Source organism: Neoarius graeffei, chromosome 23, assembly GCF_027579695.1.
Source record: "Neoarius graeffei isolate fNeoGra1 chromosome 23, fNeoGra1.pri, whole genome shotgun sequence".
In the NCBI taxonomy this organism is placed as follows: Eukaryota; Metazoa; Chordata; class Actinopteri; order Siluriformes; family Ariidae; genus Neoarius; species Neoarius graeffei.
Window position 1 is genome coordinate 57163633 of NC_083591.1, and position 13483 is coordinate 57177115.

Consider the following 13483-nt stretch of genomic DNA (forward strand, 5'->3'; position numbering starts at 1 on the left):
TAACCCTAGCTGTATAATTTGCGAGAGGCCGAGGGCTATAGAAGCGGAGATCAGTGCTGCCCAATACGCCTTAAGGACCTGGTTAGTACTGGTACAGGACTGCCTGGAAAGACCAGGTTCTGGCACAGGAAGGACTTATGATTTATATATCTTGTTTTAGGACCACTAATGCTTCTTGTTCCTGTGAAGAGAAGTTGTTTGGTGTCCATTTTAACGTGTTCATCCCACCTCAGCCTGTTTTGCTGTAGCATAGCCTTGATGCTTGTTATGGAGGCTCTATCAAGAATTGCAGCATTGGTAACATGATCATACCACTGGACATTCATGATGAACTATGATCAAATATCCATCCATCCATCCATCCATTATCCATAACCACTTATACTGTGCAGGGTCGCAGGCAAGCTGGAGCCTATCCCAGCTGACTATGGGTGAGAGGCGGGGTACACCCTGGACAAGTCACCAGGTCATCGCAGGGCTGGCGTTTCATTAGGAGAGGAGAATAGTATGCATAGAGACAAACAACCATTCATGCTCACATTCCCACCTATGGTCAATTTAGAGCCACCAATTATCCTAACCTGCATGTCTTTGGACTGTGGGGGAAGCTGGAGCACCCAGAGGAAACCCACGCAGACACGGGGAGAACATGCAAACTCCACACAGAAAGGCCCCCGTCAGCCGCTGGGCTTGAACCCAGAACCTTATTGCTGTGAGGCGACAGTGCTAACCACAACACCACCATGCCGCCCCTATGATTGAATAATTCCTAAAATAATGCTCTTGTAAACATCCAATTCTAAGAATGCATTTTTTTTACCCAATCCTGGTATGTAGTAATGTACAGCAGGTTTCAGTTTTACCCTGAGCCAGAGTCTTTCATTTGCAGAAATGAGAATAACAAGTAAACGAAGTAGATCTGTAGAGACATGCCAGTGAAGAAATCCAGAAGATTCAACCATAATAAGATTGTATCTTGGGAATGATAATGATCAGAATGTACAGTTGGGTCATGTTCAGCCCAAGTGTTAGATACTGTTTGTTGCAGTTAGACCAGTTTTTGGGTGGAGTTTAGATGTATACAATAAATAAAATGTATACGCCTAAACTCCCCTCCTAGAACTGCCACCTTATTGTGGTGGAGGGGTTTGTGTGCTTGAATGATCCTAGGAGCTATGTTGTCGGGGGCATTACGCCCGTTAGGGTTTCCCAAGGCAGACAGGTCCTAGGTGACAGGCCAGACCAACAGCAGTTCACCAAACCCCATTATGGAAATTAAAAAATCAAGGACAGTGACGTCGCCCGGTATGACACACCCGGGGCCCCACCCTGGAGCCAGGCCCGGGGTTGGGGCTCGTATGCGAGCACTTGGTGGCCGGGCCTTTGCCCATGGGACCTGGCCGGGCTCAGCCCGAAGTGGTGACGTGGGCCCGACCTCCTGTGGGTTCACCACCCACAGAGGTAGCCGTAGGGGGCTGGTGCAGTGTGGATTGGGCGGCAGTCGAAGGCAGGGGCCTTGACGACCTGATCCCCGAACACAGCAGCTAGCTGTTGGGACATGGAATGTCACTTCGTTGGGGGGGAAAGAGCCTGAGCTTGTGCGGGAGGTTGAGAGGTACCGGCTAGAGATAGTCGGGCTCACCTCCACGCACAGCTTAGGCTCTGGAACCCAGCTCCTCGAGAGGGTCTGGACTCTCCACTTCTCTGGAGTCACCCACGGTGAGTGGCGGCAGGCTGGTGTGGGCTTGCTTATAGCTCCCAAGCTCAGCTGCCATGTGTTGGAGTTTACCCCAGTGAACGAGAGGGTCACCTCTCTGCGCTTTCGGGTCAGGGAGAGGGCTCTTGCTGTTGTTTGTGCCTACGGACCAAATAGCAGTATAGAGCATCCGGCCTTCTTGGAGTCCCTGGAAGAGGTACTGAGAGGTGCTCAGACTGGGGACTCCATTGTTCTATTGGGGGACTTCAACGCTCACGTGGGTGACGACAGTGACACCTGGAGGGGCGTGATTGGGAGGAACGGCCTCCCAGATCTGAACCCGAGTGGTGCTTTGTTATTGAACTTCTGTGCTAGTCACGGTTTGTCCATAACGAACACCATGTTCGAGCATAGGGGTATCCATAAGTGCACGTGGCACCAGGACACCTTAGGTCGGAGGTCGATGATTGACTTTGTTGTCGTTTCATCTGATCTCCGGCCCTATGTCTTGGACACTTGGGTGAAGAGAGGGGCTGAGCTGTCAACTGATCACCACCTGGTGGTGTGTTGGATCCACTGGCAGAGGAGGAAGCCGGACAGACCTGGCAGGCTCAAACGTATGGTGAGGGTCTGCTGGGAACGTCTGGCCGAGCACTCTGTCGGGGAGGTCTTTAACTCCCACCTCCGGGAGAGCTTCTCCCAGCTTCCGAGGAGGCGGGGGACATTGAGTCTGAGTGGACCATGTTCTCTGCCTCCATTGTTGACGCGGCTGTTCGGAGCTGTGGCCGCAAGGTCTCCGGTGCCTGTCGTGGCGGCAATCCCTGAACCCGGTGGTGGACACCGGAAGTAAGGGATGCCATCAAGCTGAGGAAGGAGTCCTATTGGGCCAGGTTGGCCTCCGGGACTCCTGAGGCAGCTGACGGGTATCGGCAGGCCAGGCGTGCCGCAGCTCGGACAGTTACAGAGGCAAAAACTCAGAACTGGGAGGAGTTCGGTGAGGCCATGGAGGAGTGACCCTATAAACACATACAAACTGTAAATTAAAAGTGTGTAGTTTCATTAATACTGAGATCAAAAGTAAGACTTAATAATAAATAAATATCCAAGATGGCGCTGCGGACGGCTGCCTCGGTACTTTGCTCTCTCGTACTTTCTATATTTTTGTGTATTTGTTGTGTTTCTTCGCTTGTCACATACTCTAGAGAAGAACTCATAAATGTTGGATTAACCACCAGTCAAGTTCTTTCATCGGCTTTCATCAGTCCGGAAATTTTTTCAGAGTTACTTGTTGGGGGAGCAGCAGCTCTCTATGGATTACGCCGGGGACGCCGGACACACCGGGGGAAGCGAGCCGGCGCGCTCGTCAGACTGAGGCAGCGGGGTTTTCGCACTGCGCTCCCGTCTATTCACCTGGCTAATGTCCGCTCTCTGGCCAATCAGATGGACGAACTGCTGCTCCTCAACACAATTAACACAGATTTTAACAGATATGCTGCCTTGTGCTTCACCTGGCTCGGTGAGTACATCCCGGACTCTTCTCTCCATCTGCCTGGATTTCACCTTCACCGAGTGGACCGCGAAACGGAGCTCACGGGGAAAACGAGGGGAGGCGGAGTCTGTTTTTATATTAACGAAGGTTGGTGTACTGATGTCACAGTTCTAAATAAATCATGCAGTCCTCATCTGGAGTCATTATTCATAAACTGCAAACCGTTTTATGCTCCGCGAGAGTTTTCCTCGTTTATTCTGGTTGGAGTTTACATCCCCCCTCAGGCGTGTGCTAATGAGGCGTTACAACACCTGGCTGACCAGATAAACAATGTGGAGAAAAAACACCCGGACTCTTTGCTCATTGTTTTGGGGGACTTTAACAGAGCAAACCTCAGTCACGAACTGCCAAAATATAAACAGCACATTAAGTGTCCCACCAGGGACACAAACACTCTGGACCACTGTTACACTGTTTTAAAGGATTCATACCACTCTGTCCGCCGTGCAGCCTTGGGACTATCTGATCACTGTATGGTTCATCTTATCCTGTCCTACAGGCAGAAGCTGAAATCTGCTAAGCCTGCAGTTAAGACAGTGAGGAGATGGTCTGATGAGGCCAAAGCGGAACTACAAGCCTGCTTTGATTGCACTGATTGGAGTGTTTTTGAGGCTGCAGCTTCAGACCTTCATGAACTGACTGATACTGTGACATCTTACATCAGTTTTTGTGAGGATATGTGTGTGCCCACCAAGACCTTCCGCACATACAATAACAACAAACCCTGGTTCACTGCAAAACTCAGACAGCTTCGCCAGGCCAAGGAGGAGTCCGGTACAAACAGGCCAGAAACACACTGACGAAAGAGGTGAAATCAGCTAAGAGGAGCTACGCTGAAAGGATTAAAAACAGCCTTTCAGCCAATGATCCAGCATCAGTGTGGACAGGCCTGAAGAATATCACTAACTACAGGAGACCATCCCCCAACACTGCAATGAAACATCAATAGAGATCTTGCAGTCACGTGACCGGAAAGTACACAACCCCTATCTTGTCAGGCAACAACACCGCTGAATACTGCTGCACTCGTGTACAGAATGGATCAGTTTCAACCGACGGACTACACGGCTCATTTTTCTAATGAACAGATAACTAGATATATGTCTAAAATAAACGATCTACAGATTTGTGACCCTTATGGCTTTCCGGACGGAGTTTTCACGACCGGATTTTGAACTGCCAGCGGAATACCCGGACGTGTATGATTACCTCATTAACTTTCCCTCGCTGTTCAGTGGTGAAGCACTGCGTGCTTATAAATCTCTGCACAGTTATCTTTACAGAAATTCAGGATTTGTCAGCGACTCAGATGTGGCATCTTGTAAACAAGAAAATAACAATCCTCATTGGATGGGTAAGTTACTTAAGTATTGAGTATAGCACTGACCAGCCGATTATAGAATAGAATAAGGTAATTCCAAATCGTCCGTCTTGTTTACATGGATCTGGCGTTGGAGAGGTAGAGGCTTGGCAGTGGAGATTTGAGTGGCTGTTTTCTGAGCTTAGTCAACAGGCCGGCTCTGCCTGTAGCCTCGCTTTTGCTTCTGCTCCTGGCGCCGCCTCCTTCGCTTTGCTTCCGATAACAATCCACGGAGACCCCGTTGGTCTCGCCCGGAATGTTATTATTATTTTTTTTCTCGTCCGGAATGTTGTGCATGCGATGGAAATCGCTACAAACCGTCATTTTCTGCTGGAAACCAATGTCCAGTAAGTCCATACGGTTGTAGTGGATATTGAAGTCCGGTACAGACGAACAACACGCAAAAATACACACAGAAAACATAAAAAACGTGCACAGGTAGGGAGAGCTTGTAGCCGCAGCCGTTGTAGTAGAATTGTATATAGTAGGGTTTTCCAGAAGAAAAGGTAGAAGTAAAAGCAGAAGTAGAACCAGAAGTAGAAGTAGAAGGCGGAATATGGCGTTTGACCTACAAGATGGCGTCTGTCACAATCTGGATCGGCTGTGACGTCACATGCAAGTGCTCCATTGGCTGACGAGTTGAATGTGTTCTACTCCAGATTCGACAAATTCACACCTCTCCCCCCCTCAGACATTAAAGACCCATTCACACCCCCTGCTATTCTGCCTCCTCTCACCTCTGACCCCACACCAGCACTCAAGATCTGTGAAGAGGATGTTTGTCAGCTTTTTCGCAGACAGAAGATCAGGAAGGCACCTGGCCCAGATGGTGTATCACCCTCCTGTCTGAAGGTCTGTGCTAATCAGCTGGCTCCCATCTTCACCCAGATCCCTGGAGCTGTGTGAGGTCCCCTCATGCTTCAAACGCTCCACAATAATCCCGGTTCCCAAGAAAACCACCATCACAGGACTGAATGACTACAGGCCTGTAGCTCTCACATCTGTAGTCATGAAGTCCTTCAAGAGACTGGTGTTGTCACACCTGAAGGACATTACAGACCCCCTGCTGGACCCCTGCAGTTTGCCTACCGGGCAAACAGGTCAGCGGATGATGCAATCAATATGAGACTGCACTACATCCTGCAACACCTTGACTCTGCAGGGACGTACGCCAGGATTCTGTTCGTGGACTTCAGTTCGGCATTCAACACCATTGTTCCAGACATCCTCCACACCAAGCTCACCCAGCTCACTGTGCCCTCCTCCACCTGTCAGTGGATTACAAACTTCCTGACTGACAGGAAGCAGCAGGTGAGGATGGGGAGCTTCATATCCAGCACTCGGACTGTCAGCACTGGTGCCCCACAAGGGTGTGTGCTCTCCCCACTGCTCTTCTCCCTTTATACCAACGACTGCACCTCAAGAGACCCGTCTGTTAAACTCGTGAAATTTGCAGACGATACAACGGTCATCGGCCTCATCCGGGACGGTGACGAGTCTGCATACAGACGGGAGGTTGAATGGCTGGTCTGGTGGTGTGGTCAGAACAATCTGGAGCTGAACATGCTCAAAACTGTGGAGATGACAGTGGACTTTAGGAGGAGTCCCCCCACTCTGCTGCCCATCACCATCAACAACAACACTGTGACTGCCGTTGAGAGCTTCAGGTTTCTGGGTTCCACAATCTCTTAGGACTTGAAGTGGGAGACAAACACAGTCACTATCATTAAAAAGGCTCAGCAGAGGTTGTACTTTCTGCGCCAGCTCAGGAAGCTCAACCTGCCTAAGGAGCTGCTGACACAATTCTACTCTGCCATCGTTCAGTCTGTTCTCTGCTCTTCCATCACTGTTTGGTTTGGATCGGTCACCAAACAGGAGAAGAACAGACTGCAACGGACAATAATGTCTGCAGAGAAAATTATTGGTGTCAACCTGCCCTCCATTCAAGACTTATACTTGTCCAGAGTCAGGAAACGGGCAGGTAACATCTCTGCGGACCCATCACACCCTGGTCACAATCTGTTTAATCTTCTCCCCTCAGGGAGGCGATATAGATCTCTGTATGCAAAAACAACCAGACACAAAAACAGTTTCTTCCCTCAGGCTGTCTGTGATGAACAGCTAAAATACAGATTCATATATCAGTAATATCACTTGCAAAATATCTGCACACTCATACTGTCATTCTGTGCTCACTGTTACTTGTATTATATTTATACTTATTTAAATTTACTATTCATCTTTGCACTATGCACCATATTGCACCAAAAGGGAAATCCTTTCTGTGATGAACAGCTAAAATCCAGATTCATATATCAGTAATATCACTTGTAAAATATCTGAACACTTATACCGTCATTCTGTGCACACTGTATACTTTATATTTATTTAACTATTCCATACTTGACTTACCTGGATTACTTTGCACTATGCACCTATTTTTGTTGTTGTTGTTTGCTTGTTTGTTTGATTTTGTGCCTACGCTTTTTTTATCTGTTTTGTACTATGAAAGCTAAGTGAACCGGAGTCAAATTCCTCGTGTGTGTCCACATACCTGGCAATTAAAGTGTTTCTGATTCTGATTTCTGATTCTAAGTTATAATAATAAATAGTACATCGAGCTTACTAATGTAACACGCTGTTTAGTTGTTTAGTATGCGAGTCTGCTCTTCTGAACGTGTTTATGCTTCTTACGCAAAATTCCTATCCTGCGTAAACAGCATAGTCAGTGGAAGGTCGTTTGTTTTTGTCAATGTGGCTGATTGTAACATCGCTGAAAGTGTTACAAACTCTTATTATCCAAGTGAAAACATTGCATTACACTGTACTTCAGGATCTTGGGTGCTGGTTCTGGACAACACAGCTTTTCTGGTGTTGTGCCTTTTTGGAGCAGCTTTACTGCGTCTTTACGGATTTGGAGAAGAAACTGGAAGCTCGGGATATTTGATTGAAGGTAAAAAAAAGAGAGAAAGAAAGAAACTTATCAAAGCAGTTATTGGGTTAAAGTAGATTTTTACACGTGTAGTATACTTTTTAAGAAGTAGGACTTGTTTGTTTGACATGTGGTCCAGTTTGACAAGACCTCAATCAGCTGTAATTGGGGTTGAAAACTTTAGAGTTTAGTTCTGTATCATGAGCACAAAAGTGACAAAGCAGCTCTTCAGCCAACTTTAACATTCATACACATTCGGGTTTAAGGTAAGATCCTCAGATTTTGGGTTTCAACTTAATTCCCATAAGTTAGTTTATATATGTATATAGTACACACACACACACACACACACACACACACACACACACACACACACACTATAATAGGAACTTGTTGTTGATTCTGAGGTCCCTGTTCTAAAAACTAAACTAAAAAAAAAAACCACATGAGGAAGCATCGACTTTAAAACAGTGACGTTAAAATTGACCTTTTATTCAAGCAGCTCTTCCTATTTTGCATAGGTTTTATTTTAACTACACTTTATTTGCACTGAATTAGGAATAAAAACGCATGTGTATTTTTATGGCCCTTTTCCACTACCCTTTTTCAGCTCACTTCAGCTCGCTTCAGCTCACTTCAGCCCGACACGGCTCGCGTTTCGACTACCAAAAACCAGCATGACTCAGCTCGTTTCAGCCCTGCTTAGCCCCTAAAACTCGCACCGTTTTGGAGTGGGGCTGAAGCGAGCCAAACCGTGCCGAGTGAGGTTGGGGGCGTGAGCAGACACTCCCCTGTGCACTGATTGGTGAGGAGGCGTGTTCTCACATGCCCACACACGCCCCGCGAGCGCGCTGGGATCTGTAAACACCGCAAACCCGGAAGAAGAAGAATTATGAATTACGAGAATTTCTGAAGCCTTATGCGCCTCGCCTCATCTATACGCTCTTGCCAGTATCTGTCCGCGTTGTCGGTGACAACAAGCCACAGCACCAAGACCAGCAACACTAACGACTCCATGTCCTCCATGTTTATTGTTTACTATTCGGGTCGTGAGACTACCGCTTAAAAGCTCACTGAATCAGTGACATACAGAGCATCGTGGACGAGTTCGCGAAGCGCAAGGCTCGTCGTATGCCCTTCAAATAATGCGCGCAGTAGGCTATTGATGTTTTATTATGAGCCATGTACAGTATGTCGCCTAATGTTTTTTTGTTTCTGAGTTACATGTTCGTCTGAAGGACTTGATGTACAAAATAACATAGTTGCACCCCGTAGTGTTGAAATTGGTAAACACAGTGCATTCAGTGAGGTTTGCACCGCCCTCCTTTTATTTCTGACTCTTCCTGTCACCGTTGCAACCTCTGAGCGCTCATTCGTATGCCCTTCAAATAATGTGCGCAGTATAGGCTATTGATGTTTTATTATGAGCCATGTACAGTATCCTAATGTTTTTTGTTTCTGAGTTACATGTTTGTTTGAAGGACTTGATGTACTAAATAACATAGTTGCACCCGGTAGTGTTGAAATTGGTAAACACCGCAGTTGCGGACATTTTGTAGCCTAAAATGATGTTATGATAAGCTTTAATAAAGGGCCCGGTCATTTGCCCCGCCCCCGGCCCGGCTCTGACTTGTTCCGCCACTGTCACTGATGTCACTGTTTGCGCTGCTTAACGACATCACGTGACGTCCACCCACTTTCGCTAACTCCACCCAATGTGTCCACCCACTTCCAGCCAGCACGGTTCAGCGCGGTTGTAGTCGAAATGCAACTCCAACAGCCCCGCTCAGCTCGACTCGGCACAGCCGCGTTTGTAGTGGAAAAGCGACATTAGTGTGTTAAATATTAATATAAATATTAGAATACAATTCACAGTTTTCAAACCTTTTCATTTTTAATCCGTATGAAAGTTTACTGACATGAGCAATCACGCGCTCTGATTGGCTACTCTACTACTAGGATATCAGCTCAAATACCGTGAGTAGAGAAAAACAAAATGGCGGAGCGTGTTGCTGAACCAACCGAAGATGAAATAACAACTCTACTCAAAAACAAAACCACAAAAAATACAAAAGAAAAGCAACAAAATATGGAATAAAAGTATTTGATGGTAAGAACACATCTTTTAAATAAAATTTTCAAGAATTATTATTATCTCATTTTTCACAAATTGCTCCTGTCATTTTGCCAGTTTGTTTACATTCTAAGCAGAAATTATTTTTTTGGACATTTTGTGTAAAGTTTTTATTTATCGAATTTGCAGTAAATAAAAATAAAAATGCTCTGTTTCTCAAAATCCAGCGAATGTGGAGAGAATAAAAGAGTTATTCCACTCAATCTCGTTGTACATGGATTATAGCAGTGTTTCCCAGCCACTGTGCCGCAGCACATTAGTGTGCCATGAGAGATCATCAGGTGTACCGTGGGACATTATCCAATTTCACTTAATTGTTCCGAAAATTATTTATTTACTGCAAATAATTTGTCTTCGTTCGTCTATGCCAGCGACGTATAGTGACCGGCAGAACAATTAAATACTCTTCCAATAGATGGCAGCAGGTAGCTAATTAACCTGTGTATCTACCTGTTGCCATTCAAACAATAGAATTAGTAATGCTTCGGGTGTGATAGCGATAGCAGGGATGAGAGTTTCCCGCTTTTCGGCGGATTTCCGCTTTTTCTGAGTAAAAATCGACCTTTTTATATTATGCCGAATCCGTTGAGATTTTTTTTTTAATTTATTGAGGGGGTTGGGGTATGTTCCTTCGTGATACTCAAGCGTAATTCATTCCTACGACGATGTTACATGTTTACATTTTCGCCATCTTTAGTCTCGCTAAGTCTCGCGGTAGAATACGTGTTATCTACAATGTAATTGGCCAAAACATCGATGGCGAGAGCATGATAGCCAATCATAACAGTTCTTACAAAAGAGAGGACTGACAAGCTTTTGTCTTTGGCCAAAAAGCTGAAGAAGTCGAAATGATCAAATGAAAATGAGAAGTGACTGTGAACTATAAATAATTGTATAAAGTGTACATAGACATTATCCCATAAACTTAGCATTTGTTTGATTTAATACATTGAACATGATGGTCAGTAAATCTGAATTAATGCTGACAGTTTTTTTGAAAACTTAAATATTTCAAAAGACTTCTTGAAGAAATCATATGCAACTAATGAGGACATGGGGAGAAAAGGTCAGTCACCCTAAGAAGTTTTATTTAATATATGAGCATTTTGATAATTAATAGAACTTAAGTTTAATGTAAATTTAGTTTGTCATTTTTGCTGATCATGAATTATAACCATACCCTTGAATGTAGGTGATTTTTATTTTGAATTCAAACAATACTCCTATTAATTTGAAACATATTTTCATGTAAATATGTAAAAAAAGACAACAGATTTTTTTTTTATCTACTACAGCTCAGATTGCAGGAAAAGTGGCTTGTAAGGCCTTATTTTTCAAAATTTTCCTGGGGGGTATCCCTCCCAGCCCCCCCCCCCCCCCCCCCCCCCCCCACACACACACACACCCGGCTTTGGCTTTTATTTATATATATATATATATATATATATATATATATATATATATATATATATATATATTATACACACACACACACACACACACACACACACACATACTAGTGCATCTAAAAAAATTAGAATACCATGAAAAAGTTCCTTTTTTTCAAAATTTAATTCAAAAATGTAAACTTTCATATATTCTATATTCATTACATGTAAAGTGAAATATTTAAAGCCTTTTTTGTTTTAATTTTGATGATTATGGCTTATAGCTCATGAAAATCAGAAATCCAGTATCTCAAATTATTAGAATATTCCCTAAGATCAATCAAAAAAAGGATTTACAATACAGAAATGTCCAACTTCTGAAAAGTATATTCATTTATACACTCAATACTTGGTTGGGGCTCCTTTACCATGAATTACTGCATCAATGCGGTGTGGCATGGAGGTGATCAGCCTGTGGCACTGCTGAGGTGTTATTGAAGCCCAGGTTGCTTTGATAGTGGCCTTCAGCGTATCTGTATTTTTGAGTCGGGTGTTTCTCATCTTCCTCTTGACAATACCCCATAGATTCTCTATGGGGTTCAGGTCAGGCAAGTTGGCTGGCCAATCAAACACAGTAATATCATGGTCAGCAAACAATTTGGTAGTAGTTTTGGCACTGTGGGTAGGTGCTAAGTCCTGCTGGAAAAGGAAATCAGCATCTCCAAAAAGCTCGTCAGCAGATGGAAGCATGAAGTGCTCTAAAATCTCCTGGTAGATGGCTGTGTTGACTTTGGACTTGATAAAATACAGTGGACCAACACCAGCAGATGACATGGCACCCCAAATCATCACAGACTGTGGAAACTTCACACTGGGCTTCAAACACCTTGGATTCTGTGCCTCTCCACTCTTCCTCCATACTCTAGAACCGTGATTTCCAAATTAAATGCAAAATGTACTTTCATCTGAAAAGAGGACTTTGGACCACTGAGCAACAGTCCATTTCTTTCTCTCCTTAGCCCAGATAAGACACTTCTGACATTGTCTCAGGTTCAGGAGTAGCTTGATATTAGGAATGCGAAAGTTGTATCCCCTTTCTTGAAGATGTCTGTTTGTGATGGGTCTTGATACACTGACACCAGCCTCAGTCCACTCCTTGTGAAGCTCTCCCAAGTTCTTGAATCAACTTTTCTTGACAATCCTCTCAAGACTGCAGCCATCCCTGTTGCTTGTGCACCTTTTCCAGCCACCCTTTTCAGCAATGACCTTTTGTGGCTTACCCTCCTTGTGGAGGGCATCAGTGATCATCTTCTGGACAACAGTCAAGTCAGCAGTCTTCCCCATGATTGTGGTTGTGTGTACTGAACTAGACCGAAAGATACACTGTGTTCATACTGTTTTACTCAAACTCGAAATGAAATATTCTAATATTTTGAGATGTTTTTTGTTTTTGTACTGTATGCCATACTGATTAAAATTAAAATAGAAAAATGCTTGAAACATTTTAGTTTATGTGTAATGAGTCTATAATATATAACATTTTCACTTTCTTAAATAACTGATGGAAAATATTGAACTTTTTCACAATATTCTAATTTTTTGAGATGCACTAGTGTGTGTGTGTGTGTGTATGTATGTATATATATATATATATATATATATATATATATATATATATATATATATATATATATATATATATATATATATGTATGTATGTGTATATATATATACTTTTTTTTTTTTGTGATATTTTTGTTTGGTGGTGTGCCGTGGGATTTTTCAAATGTAAAATATGTGCCGTGGCTCAAGAAAGGTTGGGAAACGCTGGATTATAGACAGCTCGCAGGGATTAAAGCATTCCGGCCCCCTGCCGGATTTCCGGCGTGCAGCTCTTGACTGCGGGCACAAAAAAAAAAAAATAATATATATATATATATATATATATATATATATATATATATATATATATATATATATATATAGGAGTGTCAGAAGCATTTTTAATGTGGGGGGGGGACACACTGGCGGGGGGTCTTCCGCCAGAAAATTTTTAATTAATTAGATGCCATTTCCTGCATTCTGGTGTATTTTTAACAGGTTGTTAAACACCTAATTTTACCTACAAAAGTCACTTAATTCAATGACTATTTTAGAGACTCAACAATAAGTCCTCATTCAACTAGTCCATATATTCATCAGCCTGTTTTTAAACCCACTGCTACGCCTAAGATAATGAGATGAATGTGACACAATTTATCACCAACAATGACTTTATGGGTGCATTTTACTTTTTATTTTGTGTTTTCTATTTAGTTTTAGATGTAACACAACATGCCACTGGGCCAAGCAATAGTGACACTCAGCTGTATGTTTAAAAATAAGAATATTCATAATTTCACACAATGACCAGGCATGACATGG